At 45.2% G+C, this 23,505-nt stretch overlaps 1 protein-coding gene and 1 pseudogene across 7 annotated transcripts in view; one reads left to right on the forward strand and one right to left on the reverse strand.

Annotated features, from left to right (window-relative positions):
• BRD4 (bromodomain containing 4) overlaps nucleotides 1-23,505 on the forward strand; it is an 83,144-nt gene that overhangs the window by 13,199 nt on the left and 46,440 nt on the right. The gene's annotated exons all lie outside the window — the stretch shown is intronic.
• LOC140845618 (3-oxoacyl-[acyl-carrier-protein] reductase pseudogene) lies at nucleotides 3,404-16,682 on the reverse strand (annotated as a pseudogene).

The raw sequence follows: 23,505 nt of genomic DNA on the forward strand, positions 1-23,505 counted from the left end.
TTGATACTGATGCCGGGGTTCTTGTTTGCGGAGCCGAAGAATGAGCTTCACAAACAGTCAAGGTAGGAGAGCAAGGTACAGGCTTTTATTTAGAGATAAAGTGAAAGGACAGAGCTCCCGGCTTACGCCAGGAGGGGACAAGAGAGTCCGTAGTGGTGCGTCGTCTAGGGCGTTTTATAGGCAGTTGAGGATTTTTCGAGAACATGAAGAAACTTAGGGGTGGGGACTTGTTAAGTGGTTCTTGAATATTAAAAATTAACTTAACTGTAAGGAATTTCTTGCCTTGATTTCTCCCTGGGACACCGGTGTCTTGGTCTGGGAGCATATCAAAAGGTTGCCTGCCCAGCCCCCAAGGTGGGCTGAGGTATTGTCTGCTTGCTAAAGAATCTTGCCTCTTGAACTTATTGGGTGTTAAAATGATGCAATCTTATCTTTAAGATGGAATTCTTCCTGCCCTTTACCCTGCCGTCTACAGCTGGGTCTGCATGCTAAGTTAGTTGCTCAGTTTGCAAAATCACCTCGTCAGATCTGAAGGAGGAGAGACAGCACATAGGCCTGGGCCTTTTAGTATGCTAAAGTGAATCGTACACATGGTTACAAATGATTAGCATAATAAAACATGTGCTACTCTTCATTATCTGGGGAACATTAACTGATTTCACTGAAGAATGATTCTAGAGCTTAATGTTTAACATAAGAGTTTTAGTAGGGGGGTTTCCTTGCATGTGGTTACATTGCTCTGACTGCAAATATCCTGCCCTGCCCTCTCTGGAGGCCTTCACTCTGTTCTGACTACATCTGTGGTCCCTGTCTCAATACTTCAGTAAAGGTTTTAAGTTCAGAAGAGGGAGTTGAGGGGAGTAAGTAAGCTGGAGTAGCCCAGGCTCCTGGGCTTGTTAAATCGGGGGTGTGAACTGGATGATGTCTTAGGTTTATGGTGAGCCTCTAGTTTCAAAGTTCTGCTTTTTGTAGGGTGGAATGGCTTTCCACCTAGGGTGCCTTTTCCCACTTAGGGGTTCTTATTAAAGGGAATTTCGTGCCCAGAGCAAACAGGGTAAGTTGGGAGATTGTGCCAGTGTGTCTGGTGGACCTGCTAGGTAATTAGGCACTGTGCTGTGTTTTGCGTGTGCAGTGGGGATTCAGTGGTGAATAAAGGTCTTTCCTATGTCTTTGTGCCATGTACAGTGAAAACATGACCAGGGAGAATGTGAGGCAGGTGTTTTGGGGATCCTGCATCTTCTATGGTGGGCAGTGGGCCAGTGATAGAAAGGTAGTAATTCACTTAACAAGAGTGCCCTGAAGGAACAGATTTTCATTTTAGTTTTAAAACTTTCCTTTGACTTTGTAAATGACAATCTCATTGGATGAGAGTGGGTAGCTGTGAGAAAAACCCAAAGAGAAAATTGTTGAGTGGTTAAACTGGGGTAGTAAGCTGGTTAGGAAGGACATGATCAAAATGTAATACAGATTTATTGCAGCATAATTCTTTGGCTACTCCAAAACACTACTACACATAGGATAAAACTCAAACTGTTTTCCATCCTTTGGTACTCTGGGTTCCTAGTTTGTGCGACAGGCTACGGTCCCATTCCATGTCTTTGATTCTTTGCTTCTAGACTCCCATCTTTCAGGGTCTACTTTGACCTGAAAGTACTTTGACCTAAAATATTACTTATTTTTTTTATTACGGTATCATTGATATACACTCTTATGAAGGTTTCACAAGAAAAATGCTGTGGTTATTACATTCATTATTATTGAGTCCTTCCCATACTCCAGTGCAGTCACTGTCCATCAGTGTAGTAAGATGCCACAGAGTCCCTGTTTGTCTTCTCTGAGCTACACTGTCTTCTCCATGACCCCCAACACATACCATGTGCACCATGAATATTACTTACTTTAAGTGACCTACCCGGTTTCTAAAGCAGTGCTGTCCAGTGGAACTTTCTGCAGTGATGGAAATGTTCAGTTTCAGGGTTATCCAGCATTGTAGCCACTACTACGTGGCAAGTGACCCCTTGAAGGTGGCTGTAAGATTTGTTGTGCCTGCTTTGACAAGTTTTAAAGAAGATGGGCGTGTTTTCCTCCCACGGTGTTGGTGAGGTGTCTTGGTTGACATTGCAGAGGGTGTCTAGAATATAGAACTGGGTTTAGACTAGACTTGGGGGTTTTGGGCATTGCCAGGAAGATGGGTGAGGTCTCCCTGGGTCTGTGTGGAGAAAGAAGAGGAGGATGTGGGGCCAGGATTTAGGGTGAGAAGGTCATCTAGCACTGAATCCTGATTTATGGAGATAGGCAAGTCACCCTGTCCCCATGCCAGAGGAGGTTGGAAGGGAGTTCCAGCAAGGTTCAGGGCCAGAGAAGGCATACCTAGGCAGTGAGGTAAGAGCTCTGGTGGAGAGTCCGTCTTCATCAGGGCAAGGGCTTTTCCTTCCAACTCCAGTTGAATAGCTATAATGTTTGCTAGTCTTTGCCCTTCTGTTGTTACAGCCTAGAGAGTTTCCCACCCCTCTTTGGAATTTGCTTCACTCACTCCATACATTTCATTTCATTCACTCCATACATCTCCCTCCTCCCCTCATTTGTGTGTAGAGCTTTGGGGGCAGGGTTGGCCCATTTAGCCCATTACCTCTGTGTATATGGAAAATGTGAGTAAAGCTTCAAGCAGGGACTGCAGGCTGAGCTGTGGTTCTAGAAGGTGCCAGTGGTGAGGCCTCCTTGGAGTGAGTCAACTAAGAAAGGTGGATGAAACCTGCCTGCAGAACTAGTTCTTGTGCGCTGCAGACCAGACCTCGCCGCCCATTTGGTTTTACTCTGTAATTACAGGCTCATGAAATGTGAGTATCTTAAAAGTGAGTAAGTCATGATACTCACTTTTATAAATAGTATGATAATACAGTTTCTTGAACACTTTCTGTTGCATCTCATCTGACACTTGCATCAGCTTATACCAGCCATATGAAGGAAGGAGGGGCTTATCTCCATTTTAGAGTTGAGCAAGCTACAGTGAAGCCATCTGCCTCTTTTTTTATTAAGGTATTGATACACACTCTTATGAAGGTTTCACAAGAAAAACAGTGTGATTACTACATTCACTCTTATTATCGATGCCTTCTTTTTTTAATGACAAAAAACAAGTAACATAAAATTTTACCATCTTAACATTTTTAAGTGCACAGTAGTATTAACTTATGTGCACGTGGTTGTAACATCTGGAAACTTACTGAACTCCCACCCTTGACCCCTGACCCAAGGCCTGGCAACCACATTGTACTCTCAGTTTCCAAGAGTGACTACTTTAGATAGGTACCTCAGGTAAGTGGAATCACACAATGTTAGTCTGTCTGGCTTCTTTCATTTAACAAATGTCCACCAGGTTCATTCATGCTGTATCTTACGGCAGAATTTCTTTCCTTTTTAAGGCAAAATAATACTCCATTGTACATGCATACTGCATTCATTTATCCATTTGTGTGTTGATGGACATTCGGGTTGCTTCCACTTATTGGCTATTGTGAATAGCTCTGCAGTGAACATGGGTGTGCAAATAGCCACTTGCTTACTTTGTTGAACACAGGTTAGAACTTAGAACTTGGACAGAGAAGCCTGTTGGGTGCTACCAAATTCCCACATCCTATTGCGTGCTGAAACTGGTTTTGGATTGGAGGGTTTTTTTTTTTAACATTTTCAATGATAAATAATAAAAATCAACATGAATACAGTGACATTTAAAATACCACACTATTCCCCAAAAAGTTCAATGCAAAACAAGTTGCCTGATATTTTACTTTCAGTTTGTGTTTATCTCTTCTCTCAGGTAATTTCTTTAAAGACTAATGCTTTACATCTTTACATGTTCCTTGTATAAAGACATTTAATTCATTGTTCAGGCATATTTATTTGTCATTTATGATTGTTCATTAGTAGTTATCTTTCTAAAATCTTGAGAGTAAGAATCATTAATGCAAAATCTTTTTTAAATGTCTTATTTCGTATACTGTTTTTAATAGCTAACTATACTTAGTGTTTTCTGGATTAAAGAAAAAGAACAACAGAAAAAAACTTGCACTTCCATTGCTGTGCAGCTCATTACTGGACCAGACCCTAAAGCCTTAAGATAAGGGTTAATCTTCAACAACTGAGAATGTCTATAGAATGGGTCAGCTATACCACTCTCTTACTTGTAGACTATTTTGCCCAGCTGCTCAATCAAGAGTAAAGCCAATCAAAGAAATGAGACTCTAACTTCACACCTCCATCTATCTGAAACATACAAAAACTGGCAGTCCAGGTGTTTGAGCAGGGCTGCTAAAGTACTGATAACTAATGTGTGCCCAGTAAACACTCTTGTTCTGGCAATAGCCCACAATGTTAACCTCTGCAGAACTCAGCCAGATGCCATGAAATAATCCATTCAGTCAGACAATAACTGTTGCCACTTTTGAAACAAAAATATATAAATTAAGGTAATAGCTGTTTATATCATCGGCGAATGTCACATGGAAATTGCTACAGCCTGTTGTAAGGTCCATACCATTTAGAAAACACACCCACTCACTGTTCTTTTCAGATATATATTTACAGAAAGATGATAATCAACATCTGTAGCATCAGTAGGCTCAATCAGCAAATGTCATCCGTAAAGTCAGGATTGTCTAGCCAACACCAAAGGGCCGGCGCTCATCAGTGTCACAGCCAAAGACTGTCAATCACATGACAAGCTGCAACCCCCATCCACCACCAGGACATGCCCCATGACATACGGCGATTCTAGAAGAAACCCAACCGCACAGGCCACGTCAGCAAGTTCCCTAAACCTCCCCAGAGGGATACTTTTCTTTAAATGTTCTTCTTTCAAGTCTTCTGTCATTTCTGTGTGAACAAATCCTGGTGCAACTATGTTCACTCTAATTTTCTTTCTTGCTACTTTAGCAAGAGTACGTGAAAACCCAACCAAGTCTCCTTTACTGGCACTGTACACAGACTGGACAGAGTTGCCTTTTAAACCAATAACACTTCCGACATTAACAATCGACCCTCTCTGTTGCTGAATTATACTCTTCCACGGCAGCTTTACAGGTCAGCGTGGAACCCAAGAGGTTAGTATGAAGCTGAGAGATCATATCTTCAGTTTCTGTTCTTACTAAAAGGCTATCCTTGTTAATTCCAGCTGTATTTACCAAGAAATTAACTTGACCAAATTTTTTTTCAATCTCTTCAAATGTATTTTGAACTTCATGTTCTCTGGCAACATCACAGCTAAATGCCCAGTGATCTCTGCCCAGGGCCCCAGTGGCAGTGACAGCCAGGTGGGTAGCATTTCTGGGCCAGGAGCTGCGCCACGGCCCTGCCGATGCTGCAGGAGACCATGAAGGCTGCGCAAACTCGGGGCATCCTGGGCCAGGAGCGGCACGCCCTGAGGATAGCCAGCCAGCAGCCATCAGGCCTCCGCAATGCCCACCTCCCACCGCCACTGGGATTGGAGGATTTTTATCTAGCACCCATGAAGAGTGGACAGAAGGGTATGGGAGATGGGTCAAGCACTGGTTCCTCAGTGTCTGGCCAGGTGTATTTCAGGCAATCTAAAAGAAAATAAGTGATGGGTTAAAAATGGATTGGACCCCCAACCCCTTCGTGGCTTCTCAACCCAACCCACTAACACACACAGCACATAGCTTGACTTCTGTCTTTAATTTAGACGGTCTAACCCTGAAGAGGCTTGCAGAATCACTGTTAATGTTTCTCTGTGCATTGCCTCAAAGTGTGTCTAGAGAAGCTTAATACTTGAAATCGTTTAAGTGGGAAGGGCTCTTTGCAGCTCCTGAGCAGATATAGCAGAGGTGAGGGATGCCTCCTCCAGCACCAGTCTTGGCAGGCCCTGCCTCTTCCCGCACTCAGCGTGCTGTGACTCATGCCTGGACAACTTGGATTGTTTAATCCACCTGCCCACCTACCCAGTGCAAGGAGCACTGAACTTCTGTCCTTGGAAGTGGGGAGCATAGAGCCTCAGGATAAACAGTTGCCACAGGAAACAGTTTGCTCCCCCAAAAGAAAGTAGTTTAGTGGGGTTTTCCCCCCTCTGTTTTCAGAAAGTGTGGTCATATCCTTATAAAAGGGACTACAATTCATCAGTTCATGGACATTTCAGTTTCTGCTCTTTGGCTCTTGTGAATATGCTGCTGTGAGCATTCATGTTGTAGGTGTTTGGTTGGCTGTTTTCTCCTTTCTCTCGCGTATATACCTCGGGTGGGATGTCCATGTGGTAACTAAGTTTAACCAATGGGGGAACCATCCATCTGCTTTCCAAAGTTGCTGCTCCCGTTTACATTCCAGTCAGTAGTGTATGAGGGTTCCAGTTTCCCCACATCCTTACCAACACTTTTTTTTTTGAGAGGGCATCTCATATTTATTGATCAAATGGTTGTGAACAACAATAAAATTCAGTATAGGGGGGTCAATGCTCAATATACAATCATTAATCCATCTCAAGTCTAATTCTCGTCAGTCTCCAATCTTCTGAAGCATAACGAACAAGTTCTTACATGGTGAACGAATTCTTACATAGTGAATAAATTCTTACATGGTGAACAGTACAAGGGCATTCATCACAGAAACTTTCGGTTTTGATCACGCATTATGACCTATAAACAATCAGGTCAAATATGAATATTCGTTTGATTTTTGTACTTGATTTATATGTTGATCCCACATTTCTCCCTTTATTGTTATTATTATTTTTATTTTTAATAAAATGCTGAAGTGGTAGGTAGATGCAAGATAAAGGTAGAAAACATAGTTTAGTGCTGTAAGAGGGCAAATGTAGATGATCAGATGATCAGGTGTGTGCCTATGGACTAAGTATTAATCCAGGCTAGACAAGGGCAGCAAAACATCCACGGATGCAGATGATTTCTCTCAAGGGGGGGTGAGGTTCTGAGCCTCACCTCTGTCGATCCCCAAATTCTCACCTGATGGCCCCCCTGCGACTGTGCCTGTCTTAGGTTGTTCCTCCCTTGAGGAATCTTACCCGTCTCTGGCTAACCAGTCATCTTCCGGGGCCATACAGGGAAATGTAAAGTTGTCCTTACCAGCACTTTTTATCTGTCTTCCTGATTATAGCACAGATTCCATTTAAACCTAGCAGAAGTTAAGTAGTTTCACCTTTTACTTATCCCTTCCCTTTTGATCTTCCCGTTGAGCTGCAATTGCTGGATAAATAGTGTTTTCTCAGTGGTCTTGGAGGATACTTCTCTCAGATGAGTTGTCATGTGGTGCACCAGTTAACCAAATGGCCCTGCTTGCAGACCTGAATCCATAGTATTAAGAGATTGCATTTTAATTCTGTATCATAGGATTTATTTTCTGTGAATTTTTTCCCTAGTGATGTCTTAATTGATCTTTTTAAGTAATACAGTACTCCTGTCTTGGGGTGAGCATTCCAATCCACATTCTCCCTTCCAGCTTTTTACTTAGAGATATGCCTGCATACCTGAGGCTGAAGATGTGTTTCAGAGCCCATCTCACTCTCTATACTTATTGCTGAACAGCTTCTGGTCAAGGGTTGAGGGTGAGGACTTTACTCATGGATCTTAGGCAGACTGTGCCTTACAGGTTTTGAAACCAGCCATAACTTTGAAGTCACTCTTTTTACCATTAAACTGTCATTAGCATTCTCTTGTCATGGGAAGGGGATGAGCTGGTCACTCTGTCATTTCATGCTTAGCTGAAATCCTCTAAACGTCTGGTGTGACACCACTGACCATTAGAGCATGCTGAAAGTGGAATGCACTTCCCTGGGATGTGAGCTGATGAGCTGTGACTTGTGATACTGAAGCTGAAAATGGAGATCACTCTGCAGCATGTGGAGAAATGGGCAGTGATCTGGGACAGTCTTTTACCTGAGCCTCTATTTCCCTATCAGTAAAATGGGGTAAAACACCCCACCTGCCTTCAGGTTGAGATGGCCTTGTGTCTGGTGTCATGCAGCCCTATGTTAGTAACCTGCCTACCCTGAGGTCCTCCGAGTTCTCAGAACATGCTGTAACACAGTCATCTGTGATCAAAGGTGTGGAGGTTTGTACTTCAAATTGGAATGATTCTGATTTCTGTCTCCCAGCTTGAGACTTGGTGTGAGTAGTTCAGGTGTCTCTTCCTTGGGTGGGCTGCTTTGCCCGCCTCAGTAGCATATACCTGTAAACAGTCCATTGCTGAATCTTCTTTCAGCTTTATTATCAATGTGCCCTACCATTTGCAGACTTGTTTACAGTTCGTCCTCTACTATAACTCATTCATTTTCACCAAAATGTGGATATGTTTATTCATTCTTGTATTGGTGGACATTTGGGTCATTAGATTTGTTAAGCATCATTGTGCTGAGCATTCTCTGACGTGTGCATGCATCAGAGACATGTGCAAGTGTCTCAGTAAGTGTTCAGGAGTGGAATTACTGGGTCATAGGGTATGACTGAAGGCCAAATTCTTTTCAGGCAGTTCTTCTCACCGATGCCTGGGACTGAAAGAATTGTGTGACTTTTTGTGAAAGTTGTAGAGCTCTCAAGGGGGATTCTTTTTAAATTGGGGAGGGCACTCTGCCCATTCATGCATTATGATAATCTAATAAAGCACTGGGACCCTCTGGAAGACAAACATGGGTGTGTATGGGGGGGAGGGGGAAGTCACAAGCAGTGCCAGGCCAGAGCCTTGGGTATTTGTGTGGGCAGCTATAGTAGCTGAGTACATTTGCTCCCCAGGGGACTATTCCATGAGGAATAGAATGGGCTGGGATTGTGTGGTGCAGTACAAAGATGTCCATGATCAGAGAGGCTTTGCAATTACCTCTGGAGGAGAGTGATGATCATGAAGGATGGGTGGACATTTCTTTGTGTGCTCTGGAAGGTCAGTTGTCAGAATGAGCTTACCTTCTCATATCCCAAAATACTGGACCACTTTTTTACCACCATTGGCCTTAACAGACTTCATTTATTTTGCCATTCATGCTGGATATAAAATGGCATTGTGGCTTCAGTTATCAAGGAGATGCACATTAATGGGACTGAGCATCTTCTTAGGTTTATTATCCATTGTGCTTGTTGAAATGCCTGTTTCTGACTATTCATTTTCTTTTAGCTTGTTTATCTTTTGAAGTTAGTTGCAGGAGTTTTTTCTAGAATCAGAATATCAGGTATTTGTGGGTAGTGAGTTTTCCAAGTATCTTCCCCTAGTTCGGTGTCTCAACCTGGCATCCTCCCTCCACCGTCCTCCCACCAACGTTTATAGTATCTTTGGACGAATGTAGGTGAATTTATGAATCTTTATTTTATGATTGGTGGAAAATACACTACTTGAAGTAAAATATTCTGTATTCTCTAAAAGTTGTGAGATTTTGTAGTCCGAATGTATGCCCTTAATCCATAAGGAAATGATTTTTGGGTGTAGGGTGAGGAGTCATGCAGCGTTCACATCCCTTGCAGACTTTGTGACCTCAGATAAATGAATGGTTTCTTCTAACATCAGTGTCTTCAGCTGCACAACTGAGATCCTAATCCCTACTGTTTGCAAGGTTCTCATGAGGTTGGTGATAAGGAAAAATTCTGAGATGTCCTAAAATTAAGTGACATAGGGCCAGAGAATGGGGGAGAGAAACGGAAAGTAATCAGTTAATAGCTGTGGGCGGTATAGCTAACCAGAAACTTAACATTCCTCTATGAAATCATTTCAGCAATTATCTAGAAGGTCCCCCAAACCATGCCATCCTTCCTCCATGTTAATAGTGTTTGGCCATCAAGCAATCCATGAGCCTTCTCCATGGACTAACCACCTATCCCTGCCTAGACTTACCCTGGCTTCACAGTAGCCCACCATCTGTAGCTAGTGTAAATTTAAAGACCTTCCTGTCTTTGAGACCCCCTATAAATGTCAACTCTTTCTTGAGTCTGGCAGACAAGTTGTTTCTGTAAACTGGCCTTGTTGCTGGTGAAGCAGAAACTGCCTGACCCAGAACTCAGTCCTTTTTCTGGCTAGCATCTGTAAAGGCTCAATAATCCCTCTTATTTTGAGCAAAATCTCGGTCTCATAGAGTTTTTGATTTGTCATCAGAACACAGCATCCCAGCACAGTGAGCCCTGAGCCTCAGTAGGGATTCAGTAATTGCTCCTTGGTCTGAGTCCAGCTACATTCCCTAAGCATGTGGACACTCAGGGAGAGTTGGCGCTTAACTGGGAAAGTTGTTGCTAGTACATTGCCTGCCAACCACTACAGGCATCAGGGCTATGCTGGGTTTGGCTGCTCAGAGAGAATCCCCAGCAGGGCTCTGGTGGCTCTGAGAATGTTCAGCTGCTTCAAAGCTCGCTCCAGGTGGGCCTCGTAGGCTCCTGTCAGGCCTCGAGCCAGTGGTTGTGCTACCTGTTGCATTCTAAAAATGACAACTTCCTAGGTCTCTGGTGTTAGTCACAAGGCTGAGTCAGCACAGTCTTCTATACAGGAGCTTTGGGCTTTAAGAGGGGCTTGTTTAATGGCTGCCAGTGACCACACGTGCAGACATTATGTGCGTTCGTGTGAGCAAATATGGCCTGGGAGCTGGTCGTTATCGGTGCTTGTGTCACAGCATGCTTTCTTCCGTAGACTCACGAAGGAAGAGAATGGGCTGGGACTGGGTGGAGTGGTACAAAGATGTCCGTGGTCAGAGAGGCTTTGCATTTCTCTCTGGAGGAGAGTGATGACCATGAAGAATGGGTGGGCATTTCTTTGTGTGCTCTGGGAGGTCAGATGCCAGAATGAGGACTTGGGGAAACCAAAGGCATCTCCAAGGTCTGCTCCTGGAGTCTGTTGTGTCGGACAAGGTGCTCTCGCAGTGTGCTTGCTGGAGTGTTTCGATGAGGGCTTTGTCATAAACCTTTTGTGGAGAGGACCACTGAGGTGTGCATTTAATAATAAGACATCAAGTATTTGTTAATCCTATTCCACCCTGTAATGTCCACAGTTGAAAACCTGGAACCATCCCGACATAAAACAGTTGGGGAGTGGCTTGTGAGCTTTGTCCTCTCGTGCTGTGGAGCAGCTGTCACATCACAGTTAAAGGTGACAGATAGGGTCTGATACACATGTACCATCAACACCAGAATACAGAATGTGAAGAGATTATTGATTTTAAGTAACCCTATGGTTTTACACATGTAAAAATAGATGTGATGTAGGGTGACCTTTTCCCTGCTCCTGGCTATGTTGGGTTTTATTGTAATGACAGTTAAATGTTTTAATCAAAATACCTCAGTCAAAAGGCAAATGGTCCTGTTTAGTGGTGCTAGTCCCTCTGAACCAAAGGTGTTAACTCTGGCCAGGCCAGCCGAAAGTTGTTGTTTTCTCTACCATTTTGTAGCCTGGAAGTGTTGTGCTCGCCCTTCTCCCCCCATCCCTGCAGTGGCAAATGTCTTTACAAGTTTTGAGATTTAACCAAGTCTTTAAAAATTAGGCCAAGATCCTGTAGGAAGTATTTAGTATGAAAAATTATACACAGTAGCTTTGTTCTATCAGGATAAGTTAGTTTTCTCGAAAGATTAACCAATTGTCTTGTGCAATAAACACTCGTGGATTGCTGGGTGGCGCCTTTTCCCTTGCTCTAAGCTTAGGAGTATCCCCTCTTCCCCAGTTGGTGGGCGTGCAGGAAATGCTGTGGTCGTGCAGCCCATGAGGACTTTTTATTCCTTTAAGATTGTCAGTTTTGCTGCTTTGCTGTCTTAAGTGTAAACCACAGTCACAGGACCCATTCTTCACTGAGGCTAGAGCTCTCCTTCCAGAAAAGCCCTTTTCAATGCTTAGTTGTTAGTAGTGTTCCAGTAGCTCTCATCTTGGAGGAGCTCCCCAGCTACACAATGTGGATGGATCATTCCAGAAAGTAGAATAGGGTCCCCACCACCCTGTCCCCCTCAAACTGTGATTGGATAACACTGAACATTTCACATATATACAGCAGGCACCATTCCTAAGACTGCGGATCCCTCGGACATCCCTGAGGGTGGGTCCTACAACCACTCTGCTTCGCAGATGGGGAGTCAGAGCCTGCCCACAGTGGTTGTTGCTGAGAGCCCTCCAGCTTGGCTCTGAAGCTGGGGGCTCAGCCCTTGCTGTTACTATGCGCCTGGAGGTCTGTCTCTTCCCTCCCTACACAGCAGCAGGTCTGAAGCGGGTGAGGACCAGATGTTGGTTTGTTCATTTTCGTGAGTTTATGTGCTATAAAATGCACTGACAAACACATAGTCAAGATACAGAATATTTACAACATATCCCCCCAAATTCCCTTTGTACCTCTTTGTAGTCAGCCCTTCTTCCCATCCCCAGTTCCACATGGGTTTTCAAAACAAGCTCCCCAAGCAGTTCTCTGCAAGCCAGAGATGAGAGCCGCCACCTTACAAGCTCTCTGCAGAACAGCAATTAAGTTGTCTTTTTGCCTATGAGCCTTGGTGGGTGGGACACAGAAGCGGGTGGCCGCTTGCTGGAAAAGCAGGTAGCCCTGGAATGTTGTGCTTGCACCGCTGGAATAGTTGCAGCCTGTTGCTGCAGCCCTGCTCTGGGGAAGAAGGGGAAAGCATGAGTGTCAGTGCTGGGGAGTGTGCTCATGTGGGCACCAAAGGAGCCATGGGTGTGACTCCCTGCTCCATGCGCCTCTGTAGCTGTCCTTATTGGCAGTTCTGCCTGCAGCCAGAGCTGCTATTGCTGCGGGGATCACAGAATAAACTGCTGCTTAGCTGGGATTGTTTCTACCCAGGTCTCTGTTCATCCCATCCCCTATCCCAACCAAGGGACTCTGAGTTGATAACTACTGATAAAGCACATATATCACTGAAAGAATTGTGTGACTTTTTGTGAAAATTGTAGAGCTTTCAAGGGGGGATTCTTTTTAAAATGGAGGAGGGCACTCTGCCCATTGATTCATTATGATAACCTTCTAATAAAGGACTGGGACCTTCTGGAAGACAGACATGGGGTGGGGGTGTGGGGATGTCACAAGCAGTGCCAGGCCAACGAACGCCTTGGGTATTTGTGCAGGCAGCTATAGTAGCAGAGCACATTTGGTCCCCAGATGTCCCTGTGTGCAAGTGTTTGTGGTGCCCCGTAACTGAGGAACGACGCTGTGCCAACAGAAAACGTTTGTTGCTGCAGTGCCCAGGGCATGACCCACAAAAGTGATATCAGGACATCCCAGCAGTTACCCAAGTGCTGGGATCCCAGGAAATTAGCCTGGACTACTTAGGGATCATTCAGTGGGGGACCTGTTTCCTTTGCTTAGGCCATGGGTGGAGCTTAATTGAGTTTAACCTAGGGATGAATGATTTGGCGTTCTTTCTGTTAAGCTGATTTTCTGGTTGTAGAAGTAGATTGTTAGAATTTTGGTTTAGTTCACAAGTGTTAGGGAAGCTGTATAGAAGCGCTTTCATCCCTTTTTCAGGGGGTGGGGAGGAGTGGAGTGGTGTGCTGAAGGGCTTTGACATTAAGAAGGCCAGGAAAGCATTTTGCAGTTTTCTTGACAGCCATTTTGAGTTAACCATGGTCTTGTACAGGCTTAGCCAACATTCAGGCAGAAACAAGCCAAATATTCTAGCAGTGTTTGTGGTGAATGTTTCTGTTTATGGACATCTAGCTGTGTTTGTATGTTTTGCAGAGCCCACCAGTAAACCACTGCTTACTAATGAAGTCCAGGTTAGGTAGTGAGTACATGGGCCTGCATGCGTAACTGTTGGCTGCTTCATGACCAGGTGTCTGGTCACCTGTCATGTTGTGGCTCATGGTGGTTCCTCGGCTGGGGATACTACTACTGCTTGTTACAGAACTTCCTGTTCTGCTTCATCTTCACCTGGAAGTGAGAGTATTTCTGGAAGCAGAAATGCCTGAGATTTTGGACAGGGGCATGCAGACAGCAAGCACCCCTTCCTCCCTGTTTACAGTTTCTTGGGAGCTCAGGGTGTTTGGCTTATGGACTGCTCCCTTCTGTGATGCTGTTACAATTCCATCTTCAATTTCCAAGAAAAGCAGCTTGCCTCTTACATCATCCCCTGAGCTGAGTGAGGGCTGGTCTCAGACAGGAGATGGGGATGCTCCTTGTTAGAGCCCACATCTCCATTCCCTTTGTCAGCAGCTGGGGGCATTTCCCACCAGACCTGAGCTTTGATGCAAAGGCAGATCCAAAAGCAGATTAAATGTCAACATGCTCTGAAAGAGACCTATTAACTATGCAAATAGAAAGTTCTCTCTATTGGTCCAGTAGACAAAACAAAGGAAGGTGTGGGAGTGTGTCAGGCTTTGATCAGTAGAATAGAGAAGCAACTGAATCCCTCCGAGGCGACTTACAGATTCCTTAAGCACAGAGCCACCTGAGGTAAATGATTCTGTCTCCTTTGTTTGTTTACAAACATGAGGGAGTAATATATTCCACCTGAGGTTTTCCTTGAAACAAAGAAGAAAAGCTCCCAGTAAGTTTGTAACTGGGGAAAGAACAACCTGTGAAGGCCTGGGACACTGCTGCCTGATCAGGGGAGGGTGGCAGGTCTCCCTGGTTGCCACACTGTGTCTTTTGTCAAGATAGTGAGAACATAGCTCAGGATTGCTACTGTTTCACATCTTGCTGTTAACTATTATGGGAGCAGAAGGAACTAATTTTTTTTTATTGTTTGCTGGAAGCTGTGTGACTGCTTTTTCCTTAATTTAGCCCTCAAGAAAATACAAGGTAGGTATTGCAGAATCCCCACAGGAGAGACTGAGGTGCCTGCCCAGGGTTAGTTACATGGGCAGGATCTGAACCATGTTCTTGCTTGGTCAAAGTTTATGTCTTATCTGAAGAGTCACCAGCATTAGAGACTACTCCCCACAAATGGGAGGCAAAGGAAGTTAGAGAACCAGAAAGATACAGGTTCTCCAGATTAGAGAAGCCTCTATCAACGTAACTATTTTTAAAGTGGATTTTCAGATGATTTGAGAATAAATTGGTTTGTCTCCAGCTTAGGCCCCTGGATTTTCAAAACTCAAATTGAAAGCCTGCTGTTAGAGTGCTGCTTCAGGAGTAGGTCAGTATACCTCAAGTTGGGGTGCCACCTCCCCACACCCTTTCCAATCCTCTTGACTCCCTGTCAGCTAACCAGCCATAACATACTGTCTGCATGACTGCTGCCTAAGGACATGCTGGCTCATCTGCAGGCGTCCTATCCTCTCTGGGCTTGGCAGGGGCCCTGTCCCAGGCTCTAGGCTTTGTGTGGCTGACATCCATGGTTGGTTTCTGACTTCCTTCACACAATTATTGGGATCTTTTGACCTGCCAACTGCTGTCTCAGTGCTGTCCATAGCAATATGAACTTGAAAGAAGAGGGGGAGTAAACACATTCACAGTTTGGTGGATGCTATTGGTGGTTTGTTATTTTAAATTTTTATTGTTCGTTGCTGGCATATAGGAAAGCAGTTGACATTTGTGTATTAACCTCAGATCCTGCAGCCTCGCTGTGATTGCCTCTTAGTTCCAGTTTTCTGTTTTTTTTTTTATTCTTTCGGATTCTTGACATAGACAAGCATGCCATCTGTGGTGAATAAAGAGTTTTATTTCTTCTTTCTCAACCTGTATCCCTTTCCTTGTCCTAATCCGTTAGGACTTCCAGCACAGTATTGAAAAGGAGTCGTAAGAAGGGATGTCCTTGCCTTGGTCCAGATCTTAGAGGAAGAGAATGTAGTTTCTCAGCATTAAGTAGATCCTACAATTGTGATAAGAAAATCTGGCCACAGGAATCCTTCAGAAGGTCACCTAAGGCAGACATGGGGTGCGCAGAGAGGTAGGAACTCAGGGAAGGCTGCTTGAAGGAGAGGGGTTGCCTGGATAGGGTGCTGTGGAGGACAGGGTATTCCAGGCAGGGAAGGTCCAGTAAGAATCAAAGGAAGCAATCAGGAATGTCAGAATAGTCCACATGCAAGTAACAGTGAGCATCTCTCTGAGGGAACCTGGCTAGAATCCTTGGGCTCCTGTCATGTGGCCAGTGTCCTGAGGTGTCAGGGACATGTTCTGCAGAGACAACAGACCATGGCACCTCCAGACGGCAGGAGGAGTAGAGGTGAGGTGCAGCTTCCTTCAGTGAGTGGTTCTCTGGGGTGCGGAGGCTCTACCACGGCTCATCTTCAACTGTTCGGCCTGTTCCTTAGGTGCCTGTTCCCCTTCAGGGCACCTCTGTTTGGTACCTGACCTGGGAATTCTAAACAGTATGAAGCATTACAGGGTTGAGTGTTGAGGCAATTGGGGAAACAATCAGATCTAAAGAACAGTTTGAGCTTCCCCTTCATTAAAGGCAGACATATTCTTTGTCCCAGATTGGCCTCTGGGGTCTGGGACAGCCTGCCCCACCATTCACTACCTTTGACTGCCCATTCACTACCACACCACCACTCAGGGCCCCAAATGCCAAGCCTGGCCCCGCACTGGCTCTCTACATCCCAGGAATCTTGGATGTCAGCCAGACCCTGGAGCCCCAGGCTCCAAGGAGATCAGTGATTCCGTTCATTTGGATTAGCCCTGGCAGCCAGCCATCATTTACAACATTTTTCCCTGGGAATCCAGCAGAGAAGTCCCAAGGACTGGCTTGCTGAACTTTCGGAACTTGAGTCTGGCCTAGGCTGCTGGTTCCTGTTGTATATAGAGGAGATTTTTCTGCAAGAACAGTGGGAATTTCCACACCCAAAAATAAGCCCTGGAATTGTAGCCAAGTTTCAGTTGTGTTCAGTCCTACAGTAGAATCGCCACCATTTCTCTTCCCACCCCTTCAGCTTCTGGACTAGAGAGGAAAATACCTTCATGACACTGTTTTCCACCTAGCTGGTGGAGATCACAGTGGAGGGCCTGGTGCCTGTCTGTCAGATGTGTACGTAGAGGCCAGAATGTATCTCCTTCAATGTGAACTGCACTTCCAGACCTTTATCAGTCACAACTGCAGAAATTCAAGGAAAGGAGAACATTCCTCTTTCGTGTTTTCATTTATGTTTTACTCAATGCAGAAATGTTTAGCTTCAGATTATGAGAAAATTGCTATGAATTACATTTGTGAAAACTCACAAACTCTTGGTCTAATTTGGCATGGTGCCTTGTTTCTTGATCTTGATTGTGCAGTGGTTCCCAGTCTTGGCATGGATGTTAGAATCACTGGGGGGAGCTTTTGAAAAATCCTTATATTTGGCCCCTATACAGGACCTTTTTCTTTAGAATCTCTGGGAAGGGACCCAGGCATCAGTATTTTTTTAGTTTCCTGAATGCTGCCAACTGTCCAGTTTTGTAAACTGCTGTTTGTACTCAGATTTCACTCTGGGTCAGGAGCTGAGTGTTGAGAATACGGAAGCCACACAGTCTCAGGAAGAGAGACACTTGGACATGTTGCAGATTCTTCTGGGCATGGATGCTAGATGCTTTTATTCCTATCCACCCTTGGATTTTTCCTTTGCTCTCTTCATTGCAGAGCACCACCTTCTCTGCCTGAGAACAGAGGAAATGGTCTGGTTTAAGACCTGGTTGGCTATTCTGGCTACATTTGGGCTCTGTTGTAAGTGCTGATGCATTTCTGCTAGTCATTGGAGGTGGACAACATTCTGAAATGAATCACCACAATCTTTGCACTGTGGTAAAAAGGAGTGTGCCTTCACCAATGCCCACAGCAGCACTGTTCACAGTAGTTAAAAGATAGGAACAACCCATATGTCCACTGACAGATGAATGAATAAAGCGTGGCCCGTTCATACAATGGAATATTATTCAGATGAAAAAGAAGGAAATTCTGTCACCACTACAATGTGGATGAACCTGAAGGACATTATGCTAAGCAACATAAGCCAGACATAAAAGGACAAAAACTGTGTGATTCCACTTCTATGAGATACCTAAAACAGTCAGATTCAGAGACAGAAAATAGAAGTAGTTGCCGGGGAAAGGGTAGGGGAGTGGGAGTTAGTGTTTAATGGGGACAGAGTTTCAGTTTGGGAAGATGGAAAAGTTTGGGAGGGTGGTGTTGATGGTTGAACAACAGTGTGAATGTACTTAATGCCACTGAACTGCATGGGTAAAAATGGTTAAGATGATACATTTTATGTATATTTTACCACAGTTAAAATGTTTTTAATGGCCATGCCTTACCTCTTCTTTGTAGCTGGCTGGGGGCCCCCTTGAGGACATTGATCCATTCACCACAGGCTAGTGATTGGTGCTTGATAGGCCATCTAAGGCTGTTGCCCTCTGTCATGGCAGTTAAATTGTTGGCCGTTTTTTTTCCTTTGGTAAAACGGCATAGCTGTCTCTGCCTGCTATCAAATTGCCAGCTGTTACTTCCTGCTCTTGTGCCTTCAACTGCTCCTCTTCCTCTTGAACGGGCTGCTGTTAAGCTGGTGTTCTGGGAACACAGAGATAAGCCTGCCTACTTAGTGGTGTGGGGCTTTGTGGTGGCCTTACCCCGTGCCACCCTCCTAGGACTTCAGGTGTCCGGGAACCCCTCAACCAGCCACTCTGGTGGAGCTAAACTGTTGAGTTTCAAGATTGTTTTTTTAGCTTCAATTTTTACAGTGGCATCTGAGGTTCAGCTAATCTTGTTTTGAGTTAAAGATGAATTTGTTATTTGTTTCTGTCTGGATGTCATTGTGGGTGGTGCTTCCATTGGCTCCCTGGCGCTGTTGGCATGGATGGTGGAGGGCTATTGTGAGGACCCCTGGGTGTGCGCTTGGCGTGGTGGTCTGGTATGAGCCACCCTTCCAAGGGCCCTGAACTCCAAGAGGAAGTGCCTGTCCTCCTGCCTGTCCAGTGACGAGTGGAGAGCTGCTCTCCTTCCTTTGCTGGAATCCTCACAGGCCTCAAACAGTGGAACCCAAGACCTAGGATGCTTTCAGTTTGGGGTGTTTGGACTTTTCAAAAAAAAAAAACACCTTCAGATGTTTTCTCGTTTGCTCTTAGTTCTTATATTAGGCAAGCAGCTTTCTCCACAGTCCGTTGTGTAATCCAGATAATACCTGGGGCTTCTGGGACCACAGTCAATTGCAGCAGAGACACCCTTGGGGTGTGTATTACCCTGAGTCTGCCAGCATGGGTAGAGGTCATGATGGCACCTCCCCAGATAGTTGTGATGCAAAGCTCTTTGCTTTTGGTGGATAGGAGCTGTGAAACTTCTGAGAAATCTGGGATAGATTAGACCAGGGTGGAGTCATTCAGTAGAGCTCTGTGGCTGCTTATCATGGCTAGGGGACTCTGTCCTGCTTTCCTAATTAAAGGTGGATCCTGTTGGTGAAATGAAAGATCAAGCTTTAGTCAACCAAGTAGCTGTCATTCAGTACTGCTTATAATTGCAACATTTATTTAGGGTATCATTTTGTTACTACCAGCAAAATAACTGGTGTAGGGGAAGGAATCAGCATCCTTCTGATAATAACAGTGTAAACCAAGGGTCTGCCATCATTGTAACCTGCCTGGGGGGTAGAGTCAGGGATGACTGACCTGACACGACTCTGCAGGTCACTGTGCCTATACTCATAATCAATGTCCAGGTCAAAAGTAAACTTGTAGCATGGAACTTGCTCAGTGAGTTGTGTTATACATGTAAATTCTCAAAGGTAAAGACAATGTAAAGATGCTATCACTGAATGGAAGCTGTGGTTTTAAGTAAGCCACAAGCTCCATTCATTATTCAAGAGATACATATCTGGGGAACTGTCTACAGTAATTTACTCATGAATGGGATGTTTGAGTGGAGAAAATTTGTTCTCTGGGTGGACTGTTATCCCTTTAGTGCATAATATGGAGGAAATGAGAAAAGATGAGGGACTGCAGTCTTGCTTGTGACAGTCCCAAGGGGTAGGAACTTTAAAGCCCCAATCCCATGTGCCTCCTGTCTTTTCTTTTTCTCGTAGTACATCACGTAATTCTAGTTGTTACTTTCATTTTTGATTGTCTGCCTGTTCCCATCCCCCCATCTCTGGGCTGAAATGTGAATCCATGAGAGCAGATGTCTGTGTAGAATCCCAAGAGCCTGCAATGTCGCAAAATGCCTACTATGTGGTTTGTTGAATGGCTGAATCAGAAATCCAAAGTTTTCATCCAAATCAATACCCCAAGTAATAGAGTATTACCTAGTCATACACAAGATTCTGCTGCTCGGTCAGCGTGGACCAGGAGTTGGTTTTCAGCCTGCTTTCTCTGCACCATCGCTTCTTAGACCTACACTAGACAGATGCATAGCACCTATCAGTGAAGGGCGGGGGTGGGGGGCAGCAAATGTTAGAAGCAGGGCAGGCTACAGAAGAGGCTGGTTAGTGAGGGGAGGAGCAATAGATCACTGGGGCAAGCTGACTCCTCGCCAGAACCGCTATTTGGGGTTTTGCAGTATCAAGTGCCATCATGCTTGCTTCTTTCCATGTGGGTCCTGCTGGGACTGTTAGCCCTGAAATGCAAGACTTTTCTTTTTTTAAAAACCTCTCAAATCATACCTTGGGTTGAAATCAAATCTCTAATAGCTGGTATCTCTGTCTTTACTTAATAGATATAGTAAGCCTTATCCAATGAAGGAACTTGTGCCTGTTAGGGGAGGAAGCTTACATTTCATAATTATGGGTCAGTATGAAAATGGAACATATCAGAAACATGAAAACTGTGGGCTTAGAGCCAAAAGAAGGTGTGTGTGCTGTGAGCTCCATCACCTCTAGGGTGCACCCAGGCTGGGGGCAGAGTATGGTGAGTCCCAGCGAGAAAGGTCCCCTGGCCAGGTCAGTGGAGTTTGTCTAGAGGGTCTTCCGTGGGGTGGGGAGTGGGGAGGGGGTTCTATATGTTATGTTGAGTGGATAAGTGAAATTGCTTTTTCCCCGTGGCTAGAGAATCTCTGTTCGGGTGGTGGTCTGGGTATATTTGCACCTGTTTATTATTAAAGAAATCTGAGTTTGAACAGAGTTTGATGAGGGGGTTTTTCTTCAGCATCCATGGTGCATTTCTTCACCTGAAACTAAAATGCATTTTGGTGCCATTTCTATGGCAACCAGTGAACTCCAAGGGAACAAGTTCTATTTTTGTGCTGTAACATGGTAACAGGATCGGTGAAGGCACATTGAAAATTCCACTGTAAGTCAGTGGTGTATTTTGAAGAGAATCAAACTGTTTCAATGCTACAATGGTAAGTGACTCCATTTGAGTACATTTCTAATATGCAGGTCATTCAACTGAGTTTTAAATGTCATTAGGTGGTGTTTTTGGTGGTGGGGGCTTAATAGGAGCTTATTTTTAATCCAACATGACCCCTCATTAAAGCTTCAAGAGAATATTTTATTCACACACCAGTCATTGGAGATTTTTTGTGTTGAAGTGTTTGATACCGTCCACCCACCTGAGCCTACAAATCGGGGTTTTTACTTGTCTAGCCTGCCCTTTAACCAAACCTTTCCAAGAGACAGAATAAAACAAAAATGTGACTTTCTCGTCTGTGGACCTGAGGAAGGTCACTTAAGGAAGCTTTCTCTGACCTGAGCCCTTGCTGAGGTGATGGTGGCACCCTGGGAAGTAGTGTCCTGTGCTTTCAGTCTGTGAGGGCAAGTCCCTGGCGTGATGGCATCCCATGGGGAAGGAGGGCCCACTATCCCCGTGAGCAACCTGTTCCCATCACCTGGAGCCACGCCTTAGCCTGCTGCCTTTCCCTTGGTTTCAGCAGAGCTGTCCTGATAGTGGTTTTGGGGGTGAGGAAATGATGCCCACCTGTGTTCTGATTTTAAGTCGATAAGCCACCTAAGCTTTCTACTGGAGTAGTTTGGAGACATCTTGGGTGAAGTATCTTTGCCGTCGCTGACTGGGCACTTAGTATCTGAGCCCAGAAGTTTTGGGGGCCTAGAGTGCTGAACACGGGCAGCCAGAGGTGGAAGAAAGATGTGAAGCCCTTCTGGGCTGGTTCTGCACTATGGTTTCCCCGGTTGCTACAGGCAGAGAGACTGTAGTTTAGCTTCTCATGTTTAGGCCTTGCCTGCTCCAGCCACCTTGGCACCGTGGGTGGGGCCCAGCCTCCTGGCTGCAGAGGACTGAGGATTGGTGCCTGTTTCTCTGACCTTTATCTCCACTCAGCAGATCGTGCTGTTGCATGTTCTCCTTTGCCAGTGAAAGAACTCATTCATGCTATTCACCAAGGGTGGACCCAGCGCTCTGCCTTCCTCCATCTGGGGATAGCGCCTGATACCCGCCCGGAGGCCACCCTTCGTGCACTGAGTTCCTCATGTCAGCCTGATGTTGTGTACAGTCCCGGGCAGCACCAGCTTCTTAGTCGCGGAGGCCAGAACAAGGGAAGCTCAAAGCCTCTCTCCCATCTTCAGGCCTGCGGGAGGAGCCATGTGGGGGTGGGGGTGGGGATGGGTTTCAGGGCAGAGTCAGTAGTCCAGCTGAATTCTTGATGTGTCTCACAAATACAGCTTCCGGAAGGAGCCAAGTTTATAATTGGATCCTGCATCCCAGCTCCCTCCTGCTAATTAGTTAGAGGAACGCAGGGGCCCAGCAGGGTCCTAGCCCAGGCTCTGGAATCGTTATGCAAAGTTCTTTTCTCATCCCACCTCCCCCTTTTGGTGTGTGTGTCTTGGTCCAAAACTCTCCTTAAGTGTCTGATGCTTTATATACCTCTGGTTTATTAACATTTGGAGGATGGTTTCCATTTCCTCCCCTTTCACATCAACTGTTCAGCTCTTGGAGGACAAACTTAGGTTTCTCATACTCCTCTGATTAAATTGCCAGCAGCCTGATTGAACATCCCAGGAGTGCTGTGGTGCTGAGCTAAGCGCACATGGTTCACACTTCACCTCTAACTTGCCTTGGGAGGTCACCATCCAGGAAGCCCCGAATTCCACATCTCTGACGACCTCCTCCCTGCAGGGTCTTCAGTCAACATTATTCTGGGCATTCTCCTCTTGGGCCCACAGTTAGAGTGGTCTCGCTCAGTCCTTGTTGCTCAGCAGCAGCTACTGTGCTCTTTTCCTATTCCCTAGTAGCCAGCTTTCCCTGAGACAGAGTTTGTGTTGTGTCTGGTTCAGCAGTCGAGATGAATCCTGGGCTTCCCCCTTGGCTTCAACAGTGGGGACTCAGCGTCTTAAATTATCTTTGAGTCTGATCCTGTCTTCTGGCTTTTTTTGGTTCTGTTCTGTTCCTGCAGTGGCCTTCATGCTGAACTTCCTCTTCATCCCCTTGATAACGTTCCCCGCTTGAGGGATGCCTAACCCCTAAGTGAGGTGACTAGCTAGTCCAGCGCCTAGCATTCCCCGTAAGAGAAGGGCACATTAACCCTTTGTTTCCTGCAGTCTTTCTACCTCATTTTAAGGAGAAAGTCTCATTGGTGAAATCTCCTGTTGTGCAAATTGAGCACTGCTCTGAATCTCACCCGTGGCCATACCAGTGATGTATTCATTGTACTTACTTTTACAGTGGCTTTCTCTAAAAACCCTTTGTGCTGGTTTTTAAGTTAATGACTTTTTTCTTTCCTTTTAATTTCAGAATTTATC

The sequence above is a fragment of the Manis javanica genome, chromosome 13 (genome assembly GCF_040802235.1).
Source record: "Manis javanica isolate MJ-LG chromosome 13, MJ_LKY, whole genome shotgun sequence".
NCBI lineage: Eukaryota > Metazoa > Chordata > Mammalia > Pholidota > Manidae > Manis > Manis javanica.